We start from the raw sequence: 19,075 nt of genomic DNA, 5'->3' as shown, positions 1-19,075 counted from the left end.
CCCCCTGAGGGCTCTGATTTCATTCTTTGGTTCTGAGTTGGCAAGATTTTCTAAAGAGAGCATGATAAAAAATAAAGAGGAACTGGGGAAATTTTCAGGCTTTTGTTCAAGGTAGACATCACCAGTATGCAGGTATGCAGAAACCAATGCTACCTCCACCTGGGAATTGTTTGTGTTTTCCCTGAGCAGAAGCTAGGGTCAAGGTGGTAGCAGACACACTGAACAGGGAGTCAGGAGGCCCAAGTTCAAGTTCGGGCCTGCTGCTCACTAGTTCTGCACCATGAAGATGGGTAACTTCACTACTTATTGGTTATGGAACTTTCCTGAGAGATAAGGGTCAAAGATATGTAAATGACAACATCAACAAATTATACTGGCTGTCTGACCGAGGAAATAGCTTGAGAAATAATTAAGGTCCTTCAAGAAAGTGACTCCCAAAGAAGAAAGTTTGTTGTAAAGATAAATGGTCCAGAGGGGGAAGCTGGGGGAAAAAAATATAGTATGATGATAGAAAATTATATGTCCCTCTAACATGCATTCCATATGGAAGCTAAAAGTGCACAGAAAAAGAAGAGAAAAGGCTATTTAGCTCCTGTGCTTAGAATTAGTCTGAGATGTTCCCCACATTGTGTAATTGTAGATGCTTTAATACCAACAAATCATAGCAAAACAGTCCAAACCATTCACAATGCTTAAAAACGAGTTTTTGAGCTGCTCATTTTATCTCAATTTATGTTTAAAAACTGGGGAAGTTACCAACATGATGTTCTGAAAAATACGCAGTATTTTGTGAATAACGTTTAACATTAGATTAAGTAAGCCAACTAGCTTCTGAACTCACATTTCATACCAAAAAGAAAACATTTTAAAATAAAACATGCCTGCTAATTTACACTAATAAAAGAGAAAAATGCTGCTGAAACCGGTTTGGCTCAATGGATAGAGCATCGGCTTGGGACTAAAAGGTCCCGGGTTCGATTCTGGTCAAGGGCATGTACCTTGGTTGCGGGCATATCCCCACTAGGGGGTGTGCAAGAGACAACTGATCGATGACTCTCTCTCTCATTGATGTTTCTAATTCTCTATCTCTCTCCCTTCCTCTCTGTACAAAATCAATAAAATATATTTTTTTTTAAAAAGAGAAAAATGCTAATTGACTGTACCTTCAATACGTCCACAACCAATCTGAGCGAGTATGCAAATTAACCCAACAAAGATGGTGGATAATTTGCATATGCAGAGGGAGGGAGGAGTGAAGACTGAAGATAGCGTAGAAGGAACAGGTAGCGAAAGAGGAAAGCAAGGCAGCTGCGGCGGCGGGCGGGGCATGCAGTGGCCCGGGTGGCCACTGTATGGTCGCCCCCTCCCACCACCATGGAGGAGGTGGGGGGTGGGAGAAAGGTGGTGGTAGGAGGGAAGCCTGCCGGAAGCCCTGTTCTTGTAGGAATCTCCCTGCAACTGGTCCCTAGTGACACAAGAATTATGAAAGCATGTACCCTATCTAGCTATGACTTCTAACCTAATTTGTGAAATCCACCACATGGAGCTTGTTAATATGTGATATCACAGCGTTTAAATAGGGAGTGTTCTGTTTATCATTACACTTGCAGGTAAAGAGCACAAACCACTTGGAATATACAAAATTCGGACTTGGGAAACCTTGTTCATGAGAAAGATAAGAGGAAGGAAACAACAGCCTCATCTATGCAAGTATATTATGATTCCCGGGCATTTTTTGGGTTATGCAGCATTCTCTTAGTGAATTGTCCCAGATCCCTAATCTCACTGCTAAAAAGCATTAAAATGTTTATAGTTTAACTTTTTTCTTTGCGTTGATTTAAAAAAAAACTTGTTCAGTTGCTTTGATTTAGTGACATGTACAGGGATCTTGTCTTGGTGACTCAGCATCAGCCTCACACGCAGACTCGGAGTTGGGGCCCCATAATCAGCTGCCTCGCCTGTATTATCTTCAACATTCACTTCACCCGCTTTGTGCCTCAGTTTCTAGATATATGAATAGGGAATCATTCTCGCAAATCACAGGATATTTAAATGTGATTAAATGCACAAGTGCTTTTTAAAGAGCTATAACAATAGCTATCATCTTCATTGTTCTTTGCTACAAGATAGTGGTTTCCTCAGGAATAACTGAGAGATGTTCGCATTTTTGTCCATACCAATGGACCAAAAGCTGCTGAGCTTTTTCATGTGCACATTCTATGGTCCTGCTCTTTCTCCCGGCGATTAGCTGTCAGCTGATTACAGCGAGGATGACTCACTGTTGCTACCCTTCTAAGTTGGAGTAATTTTGTAAACAGTTGTCTGCACCAGGGCCTGCAGTATCTATCTTTTGGGAAGCGAATAAACTTCAGGAAATGTGCCCTTTTTGTGTCAGGTGACGTACTGAAACTATGAACTCTATAGGTATAAAAAAGCAGTGAATTAGTGTATTATTTAGTGGTAATAGTTTGCAGATTTACAAAATAAACTAAGTAGCCATAGCTACATAGGTTGTTTTTTATTTTTTTGAGAAAATAGAAGGCAAAATGTAAATTAATCTTTTTGTTATTGTTGTTCAAGTAAGTGGAAACCTATCTGGTTATGCATCTAATACCATTAAGCTGGTTGGTTTGTTTTTGTTAATGATGTTGTTAATCCTCACCCGAGATATTTTCCCATTGATTTTTAGGGAGAGTGGAAGGGAGGGGGAGAGACAGAGAGAAACATTGATGTGAGAGAGCAACAACGATTGGTTGCCTCCAACACATGCCCCAGGGGACCAAGTCTACAATGAGATACGTGCCCTTAACCAGAATTGAACCCAAGATCATTCAGTCAGCAGGCTGATGCTCTATCCATTGAGCCACACTGGTTAGAGCAAACTGGTGGTTTTTGATTTCTGCATAAAATCTTCTTTATTACATACTAGAGGCCTGGTGCAGGAAATTTGTGCACTTAGGGGGACGAGTCCCTCAGCTTAGCCTAGGCCCTCCTGCAGTGTGGGATCCCTCAGCAGATGTCCGACTGATGTCTTAGGCCCTAGGGGAGTGGGCCTAAGCCGTCAATGGAACATCCTTAGTGCTCCCTCGGAGGCAGGAGAGGCTCCTGCCATAGCTGCTGCACTTGCCAGCTGTGAGCCTGGCTTCTGGCTGAGCTGTTCTCCCTGAGGGAAGCACAATGACCTCTAGGGGCAGCTCCTGCTTTGAGCATATGCCCCTTGGTGGTCAGTGCTCATCACAGCAACTGGTTGTTCCACCATCTGGTAGATTTGCATATTAACCTTTTATTTTATAGTATTACACTGATTTCTCTAAGTACCTCTGGGCATAGAATTCAAAATTTTATGTCGGCTGATGGGTGAACATTTTAAATTATTAAGTGGTGTTGCTGCTGGACAGAAAATTTGGGAGCAGTGCAATTGTTCTCATGGCTGTTCCCTTTGGCAAGTTAACTGACCTCTCTTAGCCTTGGTTTCTTTATCTACAAAATGAAGAAAAATATCTTTGCACCTTAGAATTCAGAGAATTCTCTTTTTCCTATTCTTCTTCCCCACACCCAAATTAAAATTTCCTCATTATCCAATGAACATATTCTCATTATTAAAAAACCATAAAATTGTCAAATAAACAAAAATTATAGAACATCATTAATCCTATACACCCAAACACATTATTGTTAACATCTTAAGCATCTATACTTTTAAATAGTATTGACTGCACTTTTTTAGAAAAATGGTATCATTCCATAGGTACTATGTTGTAATGTTTTAAATCCATTCCAGCAACTGAATCTACATTAAATACAACAGTCTATGTCAGAGCTTTGCAAGGACTTTTTGTAAATGACTATAATGTAACCAGCCCCTTATTATTTGATTCTTGGGCTTCCATTGCTTTGATATTACAAACAGCAGTGGTATGAACATCCCTGTGCATATTTATTTGTATATATGACTTCCTTCAGGGTAAATGTTTGAAAATGGTATTTCTGGTCAGAGGGCATTCGTTGATTCATTGACTTATTCACTAACTATAGTTGCAGGGTCAAAGCAGCTATAGACCAAATGTAAATGAATGTATGTTGGTACACAGTAACAAATGTAAACATTCATTTACATTTGTTACTGTGATTGCAAGCATCTTAAATATTTTTCTTTTAAATTAAGAAGTTTTAAAATATTTCCATATATACCATTTCATGGCAACACTACATCTGCTTTTAGTAGATCAGTTATATTCTTAGAGCACCAGAAATAATTTAATGAAACAATGCCTTGCAGTAATAGCAATCATCATCAGAATATCAAAATGTTACATAATTCAGTACTTTTCTATAAGAAGAGTTTTGAAAATGTAAAATTGAAATAGAGAGGCATTTTCTCTTTAAAATACAAACAAATATTAACCAACAGGACATATAACATCTCGTCCATTGTGGCCACTCTTGCACTATCAGAATGCTTTTTAAAACTATTAGACACACACACACACACACACACACACACACTCTTCAACATAGTTTAAACTTTCTAAATTATAAACTTTTAAGAAGGAACTTCTTTTATAATTCTGACCTTTTAAAAATGTCATTTCACTTACTCAACAAATATTTATTGAGTGCCTATGTCCTCCATGCCAAGCTGCGAGAGGCACTTGGAATATGTAAGTAAACAAGACGGCTGCGGTCAATGACTCATAATAATACTTGTTTTTGAAGTGGAACAGTGGAGAAACATCCACAGAGCAGTATTTTATGATACACTGGAAAGGATGAAGTAATAACTTCCATTTCTCCTCTAAAAACAAAACCCAAAAAATGAAGATGGGTAAAATATTGTTGTGAGTGCCACACGATGTAACCAGGCAAATCCTCACCGTCACAATGCCTGACCGTGTGACACTGGCTGCAGCATCAGAGACATGGAGAAAGCAGATTGTGTAAAACTGCAAGGAAGTTATCACGTAGCTGCATTTGAAGATGTTAAATTCAGCTTCAGATAAAGCAGGCTTCCTCCAATATGATCATCAGGTGTACATCTTTTCCTCTGTGACTGGTGGATATCTTATCATTCAGGTGGGAATCACCTTTGGTAGCTGAGAAACTGATCTATTTGATCTGCTCAAAAGAACAAGCCCTAATAGATTGACCCAGATAGTAGCACTGTGAGTTTTAAAAAAAGTAAAACTCATGGACAGAGAAAGATAAATACTATTTTAAAAAAAGCCTGCTATGCTAAGTGTATGGTTGACCATTCAACCAATTAAAGTGTAATATGCTAATGATATGTTAAGACTGCTCAACTGCTCACTATGATGTGCACTGACCACTGGGGGGTGCGGGGGGGCAGACATTTTGACTGGTAGGTTAGCTTGCTGCTGAGATCCGGCAGATTGGCTGAGTGAGATGGGCTGGCCATGGCCTGGAGCCCTCCCAAGCTCTTGTCCCAGCTGGCCAATCTCCCACGTCCCTCCTTGCCCTGATCGTCCCCCAGCTTAGTGTGCATCCTCTTGCAATCCAGGACCCCTTGGGGCACGTTGGAAAGCTGGTTTTAGCCCAATCCCACAAGCCAGGCTTGAGGGATCCCACTGGTGCACGAATTCATGCACTAGGTCTCTAGCACTATATACTATCACATATGTGGAATCTAAAGAAGCTGAACTCATTGAAACAGAGCAGAACAGTAGGTGCCAGGGGCTGAGGTGGGATAGAGGTGTGGGAAATGAGATGTTGATCAAAGGGTACAAACTTCCAGTTATAAGATGAATAAGTTCTGATGATCTAATGTGCAGCAAGCATGGTGGCTAGGATTAACAATACTGTATCACATACTTGAAAGATGCTAAGAGAAATCTTACATGGTCTCACCACAAAATAGAAATAGTAACTAGGTGAGGTGATGGAGATGTTAACTAATGGTACTGTGGTTATTAACCATAAGTGTATCAAATCACCACCTATTGTACATCTTATAAGTCAATTATCTATCTATCTATTTATCTATCTATCTATCATCTATCATCTATCTAAAAGGCTAATAATATGCAAAGTATCCCCTCAGGAGTTTGACCAGGAGAATGGGAGTTCAACTGCTTGCTATGACATGCGCTGACCAACAGGGGGAGGCGTGGAACATGATGGGTGACCAGCAGCAGCTGTGAGGTGATGAGGAAGAGAGGCTGGGATTTGCAGGGGGTAGGGGGGAGCAGAGGACGGATGGGGAACCTGATCAGCCCTGATCACCAGCCAGGCCTAGGGACCCTACCCATTCATAAATTTTGTGCACCGGGCCTCTCAATAAACCTAAGAAAAAAAGTAAGACTCCAAGTTCTGAGGCAAAGCACAGTGGGGGAAACATGGCAGTGCAGGATAAAAGGGAAGTGAACATAGAAGAGTCCACAGTGGCATCCACCATCCATTTGAGGGCCAGTCAGGAGACCCACAGATCAAGGTGCCAAAGAAAAGGACTCAAGTTCTTCTAACACTAAATAAAAGGCAATGCACTAGGTGAAAATTTGAGATGAAGACTGAAAATTTCCTCTGTTAACAAAATAGAATGAGAAAAGATATTGTTCCCTCGCCCCTAATTTTAGTCACTACAAGATGGAACTGTTGAAGACAAATGACTGAGAACCATGAGAAAAAGCAACTCCCTTTTTTTTTTAAGGGCCTGTTATAAGAAAATAAGTTCTGGCCAAGTCCAACATGGATCTTAGACTTTGAGGAAATAAGATTTCAAAAAACCTTTACAATCTTCATTACGTATTAATGATAGAAATTTGTGTCACAGATTCTTCAGGGATTATGAGAGGGCTCTTCTATTTGCTTTATTTAACTGGAGTTTCCCATAATGTAAATGCAACACCAAATAGCTTGTGCTGCACTAGAGACAATGCGTGTCAGATGTTAGGGAAGGAGGCTGTTATGATTCCCAATAGAGGAAAGGTTTCCCTCAATTCTTACTTAGTGCAGTGGGCGGCAAACTCATTAGTCAACAGAGCCACCTATCAACAGTACAACGATTGAAATTTCTTTTGAGAGCCAATTTTTTTAAACTTAAACTTCTAACACCACTTCTTCAAAACAGACTCTCCCAGGCCGTGGTATTTTGTGGAAGAGACACACTCAAGGGGCCAAAGAGCCACATGCGAATCTCGAGCCGAGGTTTGCTGACCACTGGCTCAGTACATTCACGTTTTCCTAAACAATGTTGATCGCCAAATCTGGATGTCTATTTTTTTAGTTTATTTTTAAAAACATGAACCCTGTTGGTTTCAAGAGGTGGGTTTCATGATACTAGTCAGCGGTGGTTCTCAAAGTGTGATTCTCATACCACCACCAGCAGCAGCAGCAGCAGTAGCAGCAGCAGGGAACTTGTGAGAAATGTAAATGATCAGGCCCTCACCCAGAGCTGCAGAATCAGAAACCCTGGGAGTGGGAGCCACAGGTCTGTTTTAACAAGGCTTACTGGGGATTCTGACATACTCCAAAGTTTGAGAAGCACTAAACTTCTCAGAAGGTGGACTCAGGTAATTCAAAGAATGGAACTAAGTGGGTGGGAAACAATGCTTTAATCAAAATATAGTACTTATATATCACAATAGGCATTGTACTGTTCCTGCAGTGAATCAAGCAGAAATCTGTAATAATCTTTACATTTAGCAAACAGCACAAGAGATAGAAAGCCGCTGATGCTGAATTTGCAGTTTAACAGCCAACTCTCCATTTGCTGTGCGCCTGATATTTAAGTGCAAATTGGACAGCCAATTCCTAAATGAATGGCAGTCATGACTGCATAATTTCAGCCTTCCGTGCCTGCCACTGTGGCTTCAGAGCTTATTTTACTGTTAAGTCATGTCTCTAAGTCACTTAATAGCGTTAGAATGGAAAGATACGGTCAAATTTATGAGGCCGAGAAGGAACCTCCTGCGAGTACTTCAGGCCACATTGAGGATTTAATTATTAGTTCACAACACAGCATTTATTAGTCTTGCCTCTCTTCATACAGACTCTGTTGCAAATCAGCACACAATAGTATTGAATTTTAAAGGATCATTTACATGTAAAGTAACTCTTGTGTGTTTTTTTCTGTGGTAGTTCACACATAAAATAATCCTTCCCGTTTTAGCACAGGACTAATCATACAAGGTTTAAAACACTCAAGAAAAAAATAAAACAACTATTTTCAACAGTGAGAACTCTGCTAACACTGTACATTTGGAATAATGAAATGGACAACATTTATAAAATGAGACGTGGCTTATATTAATAGAGTCAAGACGTTTTGTTAAGAATGAATCATACAATGTCTGGTATTTTGGTTGTCTGAAGCTTGTTCTCCGGTAGACTCATCAAGAAAGGCTCCTGGAAATAATATTCCCTAAGTTCTTACATGCTGGTAATAGTTTGCCCATTTCCTTTATACCTGAAAGTTGGTTTTTCTGGATATAAAAATCCTTGTTTCTCATTCTTGCTACCAGGTTTCATAATTCTCCTTGAGTCTGTCATTAAAATGGGAAATGGGTTTATAGTGGACAGCACTCTACATTCAAGTTTTGGGTAAGGAAGGAGGTAAGACTGTGGCTACTCCATCAGTAAAGAATCAGTGCAGGTTCCTAATTGTTCTGTGTCTACAGCAGTTTATTGTTTTCTTTTCAGTATTTCTCTACTTATTAACATCCCTCTTCTAGGGGATCAACTTTCCTACTTCTTTTTCATTCCCAGGTATTTACTACCTGGATGACTTAAGCATGTTAAAGCACAAAGCACAATTCTACATTTCACCAGAAGGAGTCATTGTGTGTACGCCCCAAAATGAGTTAAGAAGTTCTGAGTTATGGGAAGAAAACTTGCCACACCACACTCTTCCTCCAATCTGTAAGATTGTGTGCACTTGATAATCAGTGTATCACAGTTTGAGGATACTGGATTTAGAGGCTTAAAAGATATTTATTTCATATCCCATTATTTTCAATTAAAGAAAAAAAAATCTGAAAGTGATAAAATGAATTGCTCAAAGTAACGCAGTGAGTCAGCAACCCAACAGGGTCAAGAAGCCAGGATTCCAGATTCTAAGAGCAGTGCTCTTTCATTCAGTAAGAGTTTATGTTCATTAGGTTGATGTCTCTAATACAATACAATGAGTAGTTCAAGTAGCCCCCATTTACAAATGTTTTACCTGTAGGCTCAAAACTTGGACAATTTCCCTTAGAAGCACAATTGTGAGTAATAAGAGCCTCAGATCTTCACAGGAAAGTTTATTCCAATGATAGGATCTCGGACAAGGAGCTAATATCTCATAACCGGAGTAGGGCAAGGAGGGAGTAAAATGAAACAAGACACTGTTGGCTTTTTTTTTTTTTTTTATCACATCTAGAGATTCCTTCAAACATTTTTTAAAATTGCATTTCAAAAATATAGAAATTTCTAACACCTGTATACCCATAACTAAGATCTATCAATTCATATCATGGAGTCATACCATAAAATTTGCTTTGACTTTTAAAAAATAAAGTAAAACAGGACAGTTTCTAATTACTTTGAGTTTCCGCCACAAAGTGAATCTGTATTTTGATTTGAGAAGCCTCAAGAGTGTCTGGTAGACTGTATGCTTTCCTTACATAGCTACCTCCTTAATCTCTCCGAGTTTTCTTTCTCCCTGGCTCATCACTGAACAGCTTTTCTCTTACTTTCATCTTCCTCAAGCAAGCATGCCTTGCATTTAAAGTTCCATAAAAGATATTTACTGCTGTAACAATAGAAAAAGGTTCTCTGCTATTTCTTCCCTGAATACCTTCTTTTAATTAGAAGACAAAATCACAGATTGTGCCAACTGCCTCAAAATTCCCGGATTTCCTTCTGTCAGTAATAAAAATAAACTCTATTGAATCTATACACTCATCACAAATATTTCTACTCTTTTGCCTTTTAAATGGTTGATAACAGAAAATACAAAGAAATTTCCAATGTACATATTCTTTTTAAAATGTGAAATGCTGTGTGTACTAATTTGTATGACAGTTTGGATTGATTTGTGTGTGTTTAACAAAAGAAATATTGTTTGTATAATTAGCGTTTGTAGTTGGATCTGAGACTGTGTAAGGATTTAGGACCAATCTGTTTACTTAAGCTTTCTTTCAATTCCATATCCATGTGAACGAAGACTATTATTAACATCTAGTAGATGCTGCTGTCATTAACTACCACCTGAAATGGCCATCTACAAATTGGCTGTGAAGAAGGAAATTCAATTATTGCCGAATAAAGGGCATTTTCTTTATGAAGAAATGTTGGGGCGGGGGTGGGGAGATGATTTTCAAGACTTTACACCCAGGTTCCTATAAGATACGTTTAAAAAATTTAAATTAAAGACAGGCTAGAACCAAATCCTGAGTAAGTCTAGGGGCAAAAGTTTGGTAATGATTCTTTTTTCTAGGTGTATTGCATTTTTCCCTTGATATTTTTCTGATATGGCATTATTGGCTCAATAAGAAAAATCTGATATAGAAAAACAAAAAGACAGGGGGAAAGGATCAAAGTAAATACAATTTGTATTTAGAAAAAAAAGAGTTTCTATGCAATTATCCTCTATGTTTTCCATAGCTAAAATGGAAAGCAAATAAAATCTATATTTAGGACTGGTTTCCTAGGTAATTATTATCTATGTTTTCTATAGCTGAAGTTATATTATACATGAACATTTGTATCTTGCTTAATTTATGACATCAATACTTGCCCATGCCACTATATAAATGAACAAGAATAGCCGAAGCCGGTTTGGCTCAGTGGTAGAGCGTCAGTCTGCGGACTGAAAGGTCCCGGGTTCGATTCCGGTCAAGGGCATGTACATTGGTTGCGGGCACATCCCCGGTAGGGAGTGTGCAAGAGGCAACTGGTCCGTGTTTCGCTCTCATCGACGTTTCTAGCTCTCTATCTCTCTCTCCCTTCCTCTCTGTAAAAAATCAATAAAATATATTTTTTTAAAAAAAGAATAAAATGTAATGGTTGCACTATATGCCATTATGTGGGTGCTCCATGATCTGCTCCACCATTCTCTCCTGCTGGGTATTGGCGAAGTCTCCTCTGATTTACTGAGTCTATAAGATATATCCATTAACTTCTTTAGGTATAATGTGATTACATTTTAGATTATTTATTTTTAATAGATTCCCTAATGTAGAATAGCTGGTGCTAAATAAATAACTTTATAAGGATCTTCTTATATAAATAGTACTTTTTAGACTACTTGTATCAAATTATATTCCCTTCAGCAACGTCTGAGTAAATTTTTGCCCAACTCTCACCAAATTGGTTATTCACATGGTTATTAGTCTCTGCTAATTTGATAGGGGGAAAAAAGGGAGTGAGAGGAGTCAAAGTGTTGGTATTTTGAGTATTTATAAAGAGAGTAAATGACTGTTCTGGATCTCTTTGAACATTGGGGATGGGGGTGCATTGAATGGTTAAAACTAGTGGGATGTGCAACACAAGGCAGAGGTGAAATGAGTTTGGCAATACAGTATTTGAAAGTATGGGAACTGCTCATTTACCTGAGGACTAATTAAATCCATTATTTGAGGTGACATCTTGAAATTCCAAAATGGGACAGACCCCTAGGAATGCTAGGTCACTGGGTCAAACCTTGGTGTAATCTTAGGCGCCTTGGTTTTCAGTCTTGTTTTTTGACAGCAATTAAGACTAAGGGAAAACATACCATAAAATGGTGGCTCATTTCAAAGGTTAAAGACTATGATAAGTAGATATTTTAATCATTTTTTACAATTACTTTCATATGACAATAAATTTGAGTTTTCTTTCCTCTTTTTGTCTAAATAAATATAATATAAAAAGCAAATAGGCAACTGGATTCCGATTTTCCCCCCCCAGTTAGGCAAAATTTATTAAAGTGCTGTCCACATATGGTAGATTTACAAGCTATTTCTAAGTGCTTTTTGGAATTCTCTAATTACATAAAAGCATTCCAATTGTATTGGTAAACCTTCATAATTTATGTCTGTTAATAAAGCCAAACAATTCTGGTTTCATTGAAGTACCAGGGTACTATCATTTTCCTTCATATTTCTTTATCAGAAATTATGATTCTAAATTGAAAATACTATTCTTTTTTTCCCTAAATTGTGTATATCTACATCAGCATTCTCAATTACTATTTTCTTCAATATGCCTTACTTACAAAGAAGTTGAATGTATACCTTAATCATCGAAGTGTTATACCACAACATAGAAATGAATTTTATCAATATTTTGAATTGTACCAGATACATGTGTTTCCCCCAAAATAAGACATCCTCCTAAAATAAGACCTAGTGCATGGAAAGATAAGACATCCCCTGAAAATAAGACCTAGCGCAACTTTGGGAGAAAAAATTAATATGAGACACTGTCTTATTTTCGGGGAAACAGGGCACTAATTAAAAAAAAAAGAAATGAATGCTAAAATCACATGGATATATATATATATATATATATATATATATATATATATATATTTTTTTTACAAGAATTTTTTCTACATGTTACTCACTGGACAATGAGAAACATTTTATTCTACTGATGAATAGTGTGAGGGAATGAATGATAAAAACATGGAGAAGAAAAATGAGAATGCTTACAACTTAATTATTTGGGAAAATTCAAGGACAACTTTGTCTCTATTTTGGGGGGAAAAAAGGCATGAATGCAATAAATAAATAATTTCAAGAACAACTTGAATAAAAAGCTGTTACAAATCCACAAGTGTTATGAACATATTGGTTTCATTTTCATACCTCAATTGATCTTTGTTGCTAGAAGTGGAAGATTTCATGGGTTATAGAAGACGGCTGCTAGCTTACTACATGAGGCTTAGATATTGAGCTAAGGAGCAAGTGAAAAAGAAAGATTGTGGTTCTAATCCAGGTAACTTTCATTTTGGGAACAGCGTGTGGGCAGGATCACACAGCGGGCAGAAAAGGGTCTGACAGTACTTCGGTGGCTTCCCATGTGTGTCAGGGATCAGCTGCTCAGAGCTGCGGTGGATCCACAACAGGGAGATTATACAACTTCTGTACTGTACACGTGGCACACAGCAAACCCTCCAAAAACGGCCCTATTACCTACCATCACCCCTACTGCCCTCGTCCTCCTCCCCCTCTTCTTCATCCCAAAGGAAAGACAATCTACTCATAACTCTCAGGTGCCTATGGCTAGACTGCTATTTCTCCAGATCTTCCATGGTGCCATTCAGACTCTGGCTCCCACTTGATTTAGAGCAGTGATCGGCAAACTCATTAGTCAACAGAGCCAAATATCAACAATACAACGATTGAAATTTCTTTTGAGAGCCAAATTTTTAAAACAAATTTCTTCTAACGCCACTTCTTCAAAATAGACTCACCCAGGCCGTGGTATTTTGTGGAAGAGCCACACTCAAGGGGCCAAAGAGCCACGTGTGGCTCACAAGCTGCAATTTGCCGACCACGAATTTAGAGTCCTCAGCATCTCTCTACCCCACTTCCAATCACTCTCTATCACGTGAGCATATTGTATTTTCTTCACAGCACTTATCACTATCAGAAATTGTCCTGTAAACTTAGCATTTTACCTCATTTTGTGGGATTGGGGACTTTAATTTATCGCTGAATTCTCCAGAGACGAGAACACAATCTGGCACATAATAGTTGCTCAAAATAATCACAGATGGCACATAACATGTGCTGAATAAAGGAGTGAATCATAAGCAACTATATATGTTAATAGTTGATGACAGACCTTTAAGATCTAAGATAACTAATTCTTCAGAATGAAACCGTGGATTAGTATAATTGTAAGTCTAGCCATAAAGCATTAGATAGCATTAGCAAGTCATAAAGATTAGACAGTGGAAACACACAGATGCTATAGTTGTTATCTGAGTTAACCATGAAGCCTAAGTTAAGTAGTATGTGTACATAACCTGACTAGAGGAAGCTCATGAGAGAGGACTACAGTAAGAAGGCACTATTTAATCATTACTATAGCAAGTCATATGTAAGAACTGAAACACAGAAGTCAGCAATGATCTATAAATTAGAGCAGTTATCATTATTATCTCAGGAACTTTAAAAAATCTGTTAATATCTAACAAATAAATACATTAAACAAGCAGGACTTATAACACGAAGGTGACAACCTCTTCTGCTTCTCTGGTCTAACCCTAACCTACTTAATGGCAAAAACAAAAACAAAACAAGTGTTTAGAATAAAGAGTGGAAAAAATCTTGTATCCTATGCCTATACTATTAAAGCTCTTGAATTCCCTCAGTTTTTAGAGGGAATTCTAGAATTAATCATTCCTTGTACTGCTTCAGAGAAATTGGATACTTCAAATTAAAACAAAGATCAATTATTAAGTTACAAACAAACATCACCCTCAAGGCTTGGGTGTTATCATCAATGTAAAAGCATTTTCAGCTAACTTATAAAATAAGCTGTTTGCTTTTTAATGAAGAATTAACGGTGGCACATCAGCAGAACTTGCTTGGAGAAACACTTCATAATGGAGCAGAAATAGGTTTAGTTACTAGAATGGCTAACCCTAAAATTTGTCAATGAACTATTTTCTAAAATGTTTTAAAGAAAAATACTTTACTCCTAAGCCCGTTTGGCTCAGTGGATAGAGCGTTGGCCTGTGGACTGAAAGGTCTCGGGCTCACTTCTAGTCAAGGGCATGTGCCCGGGTTGCAGGCTCGATCCCCAGTAGGGGGGCGTGCAGGAGGCAGCCGATCAATAATTCTTTCTCATCATTGATATTTCTAGCTCTCTCTTCCTCTCGGAAATCAATAAAAATATATTTAAAAAGAAAAAAGAGGAATTCTTAAAAAAAAACAACATACAAGCAGTATAAATCCACATCATAAAAAGTTAACAAGAAAGCTTGTAAATGAAGTTTTTGGAGGACTTACTTTACAAGGCACCTGCTACACATTGAATGTTTCTGTGTCCCCACCCCCACCACTCATTCACACGTTAACTCCTAATCCTCAATGTTAGGACATTTGGGGCAGGTTCTTTGGACGTGATTAGGTCATGAGGTGGAGGCCTCATGAATGGAATTAGTGCCTTAAAAAGAGACCCCAGAGAATTCCCTCACCCCTTTTGTCACACGGAGAAGATCACCGTGTCTGTGAACTAGAAAGTGGGTTCTCACCAGACACTGAGTCTTCTGGCACCATCACCTTGGACTGCTCAGACTCCAGAACATTGAGAAGTAAATGTTATTTTACATGATCCATCCAGTCTATGGTATTCTGTTACAGCAGCCCGAATGGACTAAGATAGTACCTAATTCCTAAACTTTAAAAATTTTAACCACGTATGTATTTATAAATCAAATGAGCTACACTAGGGAAGATTTAGTTTTTAAAGTGAATCCAAAACAAATCCATATTTTATCTCACCAGGATCAAACTTACTACATTTATTTACATAAGTTTCATCTAGTTATAGTTTTAAAAAAAACAGCTCTGCATAGGTATATTAGTTGCATTAAATCCAACTAATTAGCTAATATGCATTTTGTTTCCATTTCTAATGCCAGCTCTCATCATCTGAACTAATTTCTTAAGGCGGTAGAGCTGTGAAACAATCTTCTATTTAAATTCCATGAAGCATAAATACTTTCTTTTTTTGTTTAAGCAGCAACCTTTGTTGAATACATATTTTCATACAGATTGATAATATTATATAAACAATGATTATATCTTAGCAAATTAAAAATAGGTTCACTGACAGTATTTTTTTAAAGACCAACTTTTACATTATATTTTTCCAATTAAAATGTATTTCATAATCAGCCATGCTGATAGATTCTGATAAAATCCCTCTTTATGCTACCCTGAATTATGAAATCACTCAAAACTTCCTCATTTGTGAAATGTCTTATTCATACACCCCTTATATAGCCTTACTTTCTAGTCAACTGCTAAAATAACTGCTACTACTCCAATTCTACTTCAACTGGGCTCCAGGCAATTTAACTAGTGCATTTTCTCTCTAATCATCACTCAACTGCTTTTTGTTTATACTATCATTTTGTTCATATACTCATTTTGGATTTCATGGTCTATAATTTCAATAAAACGTTTGCTAAAGGCTAATCCATGCCTTTCTTTGTCACACCTGGCTAGCAAAAAACAATTAAAATCAAACAAACACCTTCCATATGCTTGTATCTGAGCTGCTGAGCTCTAGGACCCAGAGAGAGAAATACCATATACCTGGGAGGACTGATGTCACCTGTCTAGACATTGGCCAGAAACTCTAGCCAATGTCTCTAGCCAGCCCTCTCTAGAATGACAATTTTAAATTCTGCACGCTCGTTTCCAAAGTTTGTTTTCTCCCTCAGTCTCAGCAGACAGATATCCTAGCTTTTCTTTGTGTGTTAACAGGCCACGCGATAGCAACTGTCTCATATTTTTGACACCCCATCTAATTAGTTGCTGACACGCATCCTCATCTTGCCTCCATTCTCTCAGACTGCAATGGGAGAAGGACCTCTCTGTCCCTAATGCCCTCTGTACTCCGAGTCCACCCTCTCCCACCTTCTCAAAGACCGCCTCCTCTTCAATCATGCACAACTGGGATTCTGTGCTGTTCCTCTACCTCCAAGCACTCTCAGCAAAGGTGTCTGTGACCGCCATACTGCTCCATCCCACAGACACGTTTCAGTCCTTACACAACTTGCCCTGCAGCAGCCTTTGACACAAGTGAATACTTCCTCATTTTTCAAAATACCATGTCCCCTTGTTTTCTATGATAATCACATTCTACTGGTTTTCCTCCTATTTCTGGGACCACCACTTCTAGTCTCCTTTTCTAGCTCTTTCATCTCATGAGTGCTTAAATGTTAAATCCTCTTTTCTCAGTCTACACAACCTCTGGGCAACTTCATTCCCTTCAATGATCATGTAGCTCCCGAGTCAGGCCTGTGGCCTACATCTACTTGAAGATCCTTGATGTCTAGCTGCTACTTGGTATCTTGAGCCAGAATACCCCCATTTGAAGCCCACCTCTGCCTCCTCCATGTCCTTGGCTTAACTTTCGGTGCTGCTACTTTCTCTATCAAATAAGGATAAAAACAGTATCTACTCCTATTTTATTTTTTAAAATTTTACTTAATTTTATTTTCTGTTAATCCTCACCTGAGAATATTTTCCATTGACGTTTTTAGAGAGGCTGGAAGAGAGGGGGAGAGACACACAGAGAGAAACATCAATGTGAGAGAGACACATTGATTGGTTCCCTCCTGTACGCATCCTCAACTGGGCTAGGGATAGAGCTTGCAACTGAGGTGCATGCCCCTGACCAGAATGGAACCTGTGATCCTTCAATCTGCAGGACTATGCTCTATCCATTGAGTTAAACCAGCTAGGGCTCTCCTGCTTTACAGGGCTGTGTTGAAATATAAAGAATTAATATATTTGTTCGTTATTTCTGCAGCACCAGTGCAGTGCCACAAAGCATCTGCTGATTCACTAAATAAATGTACTTACCAGATGGTAAATTATCACAATTCTGAGGAACTTTCTACCAGCCCTATTAAATTTGAAATTCCTTGTTACAGGCACCTCATGGTGCCCTTCTAAAGGACATCACAATTTGAAAGAAAAAGAATTACATAGGAATAGTCCTGGAAAAATACAACTTCTGTTTAAAATACACACAAATTCTAGTATTGTAAGTCCACATCAATATGATTCAGACAATAGAAACAATACGAAGTATTGGTTTTAACAGACATTGTGAATTATTAAATGATTTAATATTACCCTAAATACAAGCTTATGACCTCCTCTCTTTCATTAGGCTTTTATAAAATGAGAAGTGCCTGACTAGGGAACACTTAGATAAAAGGAGAAAGTGGTTGAAGGAAAAGCACCAAGTCCTCAATGTCCGGTCAACATAGGCGTTGCCACCAAAAGCAATGATTAGCCCTCACACCAGACAATTGCAGTGGTATGACAGGCATCCCTTTTTTATAGGATCGTTTATGTCTGTTTTTCAACTTTTTACTGACATTTGGAAAGTTAGGGGAGGAGCCTAGGGTAGAGGGTATTTCTTAGAGAAGCAGAAGTTTGTCGACAAGTGCTGGAGCAGTAACTTTTTACTTGAGAAGTTAGTAAAGATGAGTATTTCTATCCCAAAGCAAGACTCTCCACTTATTTCCTTGCTTGCAAAGGCTGGAAGTTTCTTTCCTAGTTGTTGCAGACTGATTCCAGCTTGGGGACCCTTGCAGAAGTCCCTCTGCTCTCACAAATTCCTATCTTCTGCTACTCCTTATTTAAGTGGCCACTCTCTGGCAGTCACTAATTGTCTTTCCTGGGCTTATGGTGCCAATTCTGCATCCTCTTCCCCAGTTAAGGTGGCCCTGTGACTTGCTCTGGCCAATGAGGTGCGAGCTTTCAGATAGATGCAATAAAAGTCAGTGTGTGATTTTCCAGATTCTCTTTTGCCACTTCCCTTCCCCTAACCCTCTAAGTCCCGCCTTGGCAAAATGACCCAGATGGCAGCTTGCTCCATCAATCTGGGCTCTGGAGGGAGGATAATGAGAAACATAGCCGTGAGCAAACCATTTAGCGGGGACAGCAGGACAAGTAGTGTACAGAGCATATTGTCTTACACGACTGAGATTTTGAGGTTGTTACTTCATCAAAAGTTAGATCTATTCTTATTGATGTGAATTTGTAGTATGCCTATTGTGGGTAAGATATCATGGTAACTAAACAGGTTACAAATATCTGATTAAGAAACAGGTTAATTTTTTTTATTTTTTATTTTTTACTTTCTCTTTCCTTTATGTCTATCTTGTCGATCAATTGGATGAGAAGCTAGATAGCTTCTGCCATTTATCCATTAGCATAAATAAGTTTAGGAGCTGAAATTATTAGCAAACTGTAGAAAAGCTTTCATGAGGTAAAGTTCTTACAGCTGATGAAACTTTGTTCTTTTGTAGACAATTAAAATACAGAATATGTAAAACAGAGAGAGAGACAGATAGCAAAACTCAGTTAAGGAGTAAGTATGATTTCTATGATTCACT

General features: G+C 38.3%; 1 protein-coding gene across 1 annotated transcript in view; it reads right to left on the bottom strand.

The window, feature by feature from the left end:
* MAN1A1 (mannosidase alpha class 1A member 1) overlaps positions 1-19,075 on the bottom strand; it is a 143,636-nt gene that overhangs the window by 64,345 nt on the left and 60,216 nt on the right. The gene's annotated exons all lie outside the window — the stretch shown is intronic.

The sequence above is a fragment of the Pipistrellus hanaki genome, assembly GCF_964339955.1.
Source record: "Pipistrellus hanaki genome assembly, chromosome: 7".
Lineage (NCBI taxonomy): Eukaryota > Metazoa > Chordata > Mammalia > Chiroptera > Vespertilionidae > Pipistrellus > Pipistrellus hanaki.
Note: the sequence above shows the minus strand (reverse complement) of the source record. Positions and strands in the feature narration are given on the sequence as shown.